This window comes from Odontomachus brunneus, unplaced genomic scaffold (genome assembly GCF_010583005.1).
Source record: "Odontomachus brunneus isolate Ranch 3 - 2012 unplaced genomic scaffold, Obru_v1 Obru_scaffold_231, whole genome shotgun sequence".
Taxonomy (NCBI): domain Eukaryota; kingdom Metazoa; phylum Arthropoda; class Insecta; order Hymenoptera; family Formicidae; genus Odontomachus; species Odontomachus brunneus.
The window spans coordinates 406,258-413,460 of record NW_022639681.1 but is presented as its reverse complement, the minus strand read 5'-3'; the positions used below and the strand labels follow the sequence as shown (position 1 = coordinate 413,460).

The window sequence follows — 7,203 nt, the reverse complement described above, 5'->3', positions numbered from 1 at the left end:
CCCTCCCGGACACACCGCCCTACTCTTGGGGGTCGGAGCGAAGGCCGGCCCCCGCCGGACACTTCGCCCCCCCGTGCCCCTGCAGGGCGTGGACTTAGGTCCTTGAACCTTTGTCCCCCCCGCAGGGGGCTTCCTCCGGTGAGTGGGACTATGTCCCACTCCCGAATCTCCTCGAGAGGAGGGGGGATTATACCTCCCTTCCCTCTTACTCCTCGTTTCTTGCGGGGAGAGGGGAGCCAAGGTTCCCCTCCCCTCCGCCAACCGCCTTTTTGTGGCGGACTACGTCCGTCACCCATCCTTCTTCTGAGGGAGGGTAACCCCCTCGGACCTCCTGGCCGATGTACGGTGGGGGGGAGAGCAGGGAGGTGGCTAAGTCCTCAGTCGTCCTTCTCCCCCCGCCCCCGTTATCCGGGGTCAACCAACCCCCCCCGACCCCCGCCCGCCGGCGGAAGTGTAAGGGCCGCGCGAGCCCGCGCCCTTGTCGTCGGAGGGGCAGTTCGCGCAACTGCCCCTCGATTGGCCCCGCCCCCGGGGTCGCCGCCGCCAACCACATCCGAAGACGGGTCTGACGACGACGAGTCGGGGGGCGGTGCCCCGGGACCCCTCGCTCTCCCTTTCCTCCTCTGCCTTTTGCTCTCCCACAATATTTATTCTTTTATTTCATCATTATATTAATATATACTAACTAGGAAATTGAATAATTTTGTGGCTCTCAATACTCTTAATTCTTTCAATATCTGTGATATAATAATCTTGTTTTAATTTCCGTTTTAAAATTTCATGATTTACAAAATTTGTTGAATCAGATACTGAGGCTAATGCTGTGTTCATTGGATATTCAAAGAAAGGTACGCTGACTGAAAACGATTGGAAGATTATAGTGAAGACTGTTATCAAGTGGCTGCTTCACATAACTCAGTTGTATGTTTATCCATTTTTTTTATAAATTAAAGCGATTTTATTTAATTTTATTCTTTATTAATGATTTTTGTTACTTCTAAATTTATATTAATATACAATTTATATCAGTTCACAGCATCGGCATTATGAAATTCTTGCAAATAAAATTTGTGATCAATTTCCTACAGAAGAGGTAATTATTTTTACATCAGTATGTTTTTTTTACGTAACTAACATTGTTACATTTTATTTATAATTTCATATCATGATCGTCTTGTGACAAATTTCCAGTCAATTTTGAAGTATATATTTATATCATTTGATAGATGTCAGTTTACTATATACCTCCTAAAACCGAAGGAGAAAATCAGTTACTAAGTAAAGGCAAATTGCCCATAAAGTTAAAAAACGCTAAATCCTGGCTGCGCAAAAAAGGAGCAATTTCACCTTTGAGAAAGAAAAAAAGAACATTGAATACTGATGACCCAACCTCTTCTTCTGTTGATGGTACATTTTATCTCATACTTTATTGAAATTTTAAAAATCATTTTATGTTACTTTCTTTCTATTAGATGTTCTTTCGAATGAAATAAAAGTTGCGCAAGAATGGCTTAAAAGAAATAGAGAACCATTTGAAGATGTTGCTGAAAATTGGAGAATATGTAAAGAAGTTCGTCTTAAAACTCTCTTAGCTAATCAGAACATTACTACCCAACAATACATCGATCAGTGGTTAAATATATTACAACAACCACAAGGTTACAAATTGGTACATTTCTGTGAATCCCTTGTATAATAACTGTAGTTTGAAGGAAATATATAACAACTTTTCTTCTGTCATCAGATCTTAGATGATTTTAATATTTTACATTCTCTAAATGCCAAGTATGCTTGTTTGGAAGGCAAGCAGAACTATATTTTAGTGAAATGACCCTCTATCAGTAAGAAATTAGAACAATTGGTAATATTACAGGATGATATTGTGGATCATTATGATGTGAAAGATCTTGTGCCCCTTTTGCAGAGAAATATATCTGATGGTGAGTAACGATAGGAAATGTAGATAACTCTTTTAGTTGTTTAGAGAAAGTTTCATATCATATAGAAACTATTGTTTTCAAAAAAATGTCTATTATTTCATTTTTTCACTTTCTTTTAAGATGTTAGAGATTACATTTTGTTACACGTCTTAGCTGTTATATGTAAGCCAACAAGCAGAGTAAAAGTTGGGAAGAAAATATTAAAACCATCAGTGGAAGAGGCAAGAGATGCATTTATTTTAAAAGTAGCTGTAAGTAACGTATTTCATATTTTTCATTAATCATTCTACTATTTTTTTATTTTTATTGTACAATGTTTTTTTGGTTTTTTGTTGTTATTAGATTGGTGGTGATGTATTGAATGCTATAAAAAGACGGAATAAGTTTTATGCTTCTATGAATGCTACTGTCCAGCCTTACATAATTGTTGTCGGGGATGTTAAAGATTCAATTACTGCTGCATACGTCTGCATCAATAGCTGCCTATGGAAAATGGGAAGTGTTCTACAAGCTGTTGATGTTTGTTTTAAGTCATTTTTTGCGCTTGATGCAGACTATCAAGCTGAAGCATATCATTTATGGTTATTTGTTTAGAGAGCTCTGTATGATGTTTATTTGCCAGGTGAACGCTCAATTACAAATGTAACTACACTCATTAGTCGGTTGAATGGAATGATACTGTAATTATTCTTTTTTTTTTATTATATTTCTATGAGAAATTACAATATTTGGATGTTACTTCTTTATTAGCTACTTCATTTTATATTTCTTTTTGCATCCAAAGTTTTTAATACTAACCTTTATTTTTGCACATTATTGCACTAAAAATTGTTGTTAAAAATATTTTTCATTTTAATGTGATATTTATTTAAAAAGAAAGATGTTTAAGTGCTTCATCTGCGACAAAATATATAATGCAGCACATAGCATTCTTAGCCACTTACGGTTCTTTCATTCAACTGAAATTGCTAAAAAAAAGTTAGTATGTTGTTGGTGTCATTATGTAAGGGTTTTTAATAATTTCTCTTCTTATAGTAAACATGTAAAAAGGCATAAATCTGAAAATTCTGCCATATCTTCGCAATTGAAGTGTATTTTTTCTCAATCTTTACAAGATTCAAATTATGATAAAGATCCAACTACACCAAATGCATCCGCCTATACTAAAAATGAAAGTGTCTCTGGTTTTGATGTTGAACTTTCTGAAATCGACAACAGTAATGATTTTGATCAGGCTTTAACAGATGCTGTTATTCATTATGTTGCTTCATTGCATGATAGCTTTTTATTATCTGACAACATTCAAAAAATTATTGATTGTCATAAAACTCTTTTAGGTGCAGGATTTTTAATGATCTTAAAGAAACATATTTTAAACTTATTGAATAAAGCTAAAAGACAAGAAAATATTTCTGATTATGAAGTTGATTATGAAGTGACAAGAATGGTGGATTCGTGCCAAAATATGTTTAGTGGATTTGAAAGTCATTATTTACGTATGAAAGAGTTTGAATCTTGTAAAGCATTTATTAAGCCTGAAACATATATAATAGGAATATAATAGTCTGGATGAAAAAAATTCTGGTGGAGAAATCGCGATTGACTCTTGTTCATGGGCAGTTCATTTCTTTGCGCTTAGTACTGAAAGGATTCCTTGAATTACCAAATATCCTAAAGACAATTTTAGATTATATGAAAATACTTGAAAATAATTCTGATTTGCTTTGTAATATTATTCAAGGCAAACTTTGGAAAGAAAAGATTGCTCCTAAATTTCTTGGCAAAATTGTGTTACCTCTAATTTTGTATTTCGATGATTATGAAACGAATAAAGAATTAGGAAGTCATACTGGTGTACATAAGTTAGGAGCTACTTATTGCAAAATTGCTTGTCTTCTACCAGAATTTCAATCATCACTTGAAAATATATTTCTTGTAAACCTATTTCATTTGACTGATAAAATTTTCGGGAATATTAATGTTTTCCGTAAAGTTTTGAACGAATTAAAATATTTAGAAGACACTGATATAACAGTTGTAACAAAAGATGGAATTACTCAAGTTTATTTTGCCATGTGCCTTTTTGCAGGAGATAATTTAGGTGCTAATAGTATTCTGGGTTTTGTAGAAAGTTTTTCAGCTAATTATTATTGTCGCGTATACAAGGAACATAATAAAGTTATGCAAAAACAAACTATTTCAAATCCATCAAAGCGTCGAAATGTTGCAAATTATAACACTGATCTGACAATTAATAATGGTACTGGTACTGATACTGGTATTAAAACGGTCTATTTTCAACGAACTAAAAAGCTTTCATGTTGTTGAAAATATCCACTTAGATATTATGCATGATTTGGATGAAGGAATGTGGAAACAGACGATAACTTGTGTGATTAATCTTTTGTTACAAAAGAAAAGATTTAATATCGATATCTTAAATAATTTAGTTCAAAGTTTTTATTATGGTCCTTCTGAACAACATAATAAACCTCCTCTCATAACTAAAGATCATAATCAGCGGATTAGATTGGCCTTCTCAGTTAGTGAAATGCGTTGTTTTATTCGTTATTTTGGTATGATAGTTGGTCATTTGATTTCTGATGATGACATTGACATTTGGAAATTATATCAAATTGCTCGTCAAATTATTGATATCTTAACTGCACCTTCCATATCTATTACAATACTCCCGTTATTAAAAGATCTTTTGAAACAGCATCACTCACTTTATTTAAAATTGTCTGGTAAGAACTTGACTCCTAAGATGCATTTAAGTATCCATTATCCAAACATTATTCCTGAAGTAAGTCCTCTTGAACCTTTATCATGTATTAGAATGGAAGCTAAACATAAAGAAGGTAAGCAAATTGCTTATTTGTCAGCTAACAGTATCAATTTGCCTTATACTATTGCTAAGAGGCACCAACTTAAATTGTGCTGTCGATTACTAGCTGGGAGAGGTTTATCTTTAAACATATAATTTTCATCAGTACATACTGTCAATGTAACTGAAATAAAAGAATTTTCAAAGTTTTGTCATATATTTCCTAACAATATATACACCGTAAAATGGAATACTGTTAAATGGATTAAAATTAATAATTTACATTATAAAAATGACATTTTGATTGTTACAAAGTGGGAAAGAGGTCAAAATCCTCAATTTGGTTGCATTCATACAATATCTCTATCTACAGATAATACTGTATATTTCTTACTTAAAAAACTCATTATTTTAAATTTTAATACTCATTATCATGCTTATAAAGTAAATTGTATTCATCAGTGGCAATATCTAAAGTTTCAAGATTTGGCAGTTCATGTTGCAACCAACATTACAAGTACTGCTAATGGCCAGCGGTTTGTTCCATTCCGTTTTGCTGTTTATTAATTTCCTTAAAATACGAATTTTGTTATTTTTCTATTTCAATATTGTATTTAAATATTATAGATTATATTTGTATTTAAATATTATAGATTATATTTGTATTTAAATATTTGTATTTCAATATTGTATTTTAATATTATAGATTAAATATTTATAATATATAATATTATATATACATATAATAATTCTGAATTATTAAATGTAATATCTAATATATAAATAAATAAGTGAATTGTATCATTTTATTTCTTTTCTCTTAAATTCATTACAGGAAAGTGATACGAGAAAACGATCATCAATTTGGGTGCAATTTCTTTAACCAACAATACAACTAACAATTAAAACATCTATTCAACAATTAAAACATTTTAAGGCTTGTTTATATAAACATAATATTACAGTGAAGACTTTTACGAGCAAAGTATAGGTATTATTTAGCAAATATTTACATTGTGATCGTGCACAATTATCTTACATGTAAACATCATTGAAACGTTACAAAATAATTGTGCACGATCACAATTAAATATTACTCAAATTATACCTATGCTTTGAACCATAAGAGCCTTTATTCTATTCCGTTCAGAAAATTCTTCAGTTAACCATCTTGATATCTTCAGTCGAGAATAATGTAACATTCTTCATATTCTATTACTTCTTTTTCTAAGAACAAAATAAGATTTGTCTCAGATCAATCTATTCTTGAATAGATTTCGAATTAATGATATTATAAGATTGATTTAATGTCTAACCTAAACCCATCTGAGAATATTCATTGCTTAGCACCAAGATTATTTTATTCTAGATTTAAGAATATTTTCATTCAAGATTAAAATATTCGCCCTTTAAGAATAAATATGATTGTCTCTATATCGATTTTATTTTATTCTTCATTGAAGAGTAATAGCATTGGATCTAGAAATCTTTTCTGTGGGTGCATAGGTGCGGAGCGGCTGCGGAGCGAGAAAGAAGGAATGATATTTTCTCTCTCGCTCGGCGAGAGATCTCTCTCTATCTTAGTTAAATTAACGACATATTTAGTATGAGCAGTGGCAACTTATAGGAATAATTGAAAATTATTCAAATTAATTTGACATTACGGATTTAACAGTGCACGTACACAAGAAGCAGCCATGCATGCGCGCTTATACATGTACAGTATATTGACAGTTCAAGCGCTAAGCGTACATATATCTGGCTTCTCTTTGTGAGCATAGGAGCCGCGTCTTCTGCCCAGCATCGCTGCCGTGATGGTCACTGTGAAAAAAATAATACGTGCACGAGAGAAAGAGATGGAACGTCATACATCTATCTCCTTCTGTTACTCGTCGCCCGACGTTCCGAGCACACACGTACACGGACGCACACACGGAGCTATCCATTTCAGCCTCGAACGGTCCGTCTCTGTGGCCTATGAGATAGGCCCGCGAGCAATCGTCCATTTTTTTCGCCGATCGCTGCGAGCCGTATGTCCTGCCTGTCGTGTCGCGCGTTCTAATTTGTCCAACTATTTTAATTAATACCTCGAAATTTTACGTGGTTGTTTGAAAAATGATCTATACAATTTTTGTTCACTTTTATGTGTTCTACTTATATTTTTCTTTTGTTCCGTCTTACGCGGGACACCCTGTATATATATTTGACGCAATTGCTAGGACGGAAGCGATACAAGAGTTGCACAATCGGCTATATTTATTAATAGAGTTTAGTCGTAGATGTAATGAAAGATGAATAACAAGTTTGCAAAACAGTCAGGTTTTTGCAATGCAAATTGTGAAAAAGTGTTATGGATGCGTAAGCATCATGTAAGCGAAACGTGATATATATATATATATATATATATATATATATATATATATATATATATATATA

General features: G+C 33.1%; 1 long non-coding RNA gene across 1 annotated transcript; it reads left to right on the top strand.

Moving 5' to 3' along the window:
• The first annotated feature begins 1,144 nt into the window (after positions 1-1,144).
• Positions 1,145-5,272, top strand: LOC116852511. Its single transcript, XR_004379789.1, has 3 exons — positions 1,145-1,940; positions 2,061-2,191; positions 2,283-5,272. It is a non-coding gene; the product is annotated as an uncharacterized LOC116852511 (long non-coding RNA).
• The last annotated feature ends 1,931 nt before the right edge of the window (positions 5,273-7,203 follow it).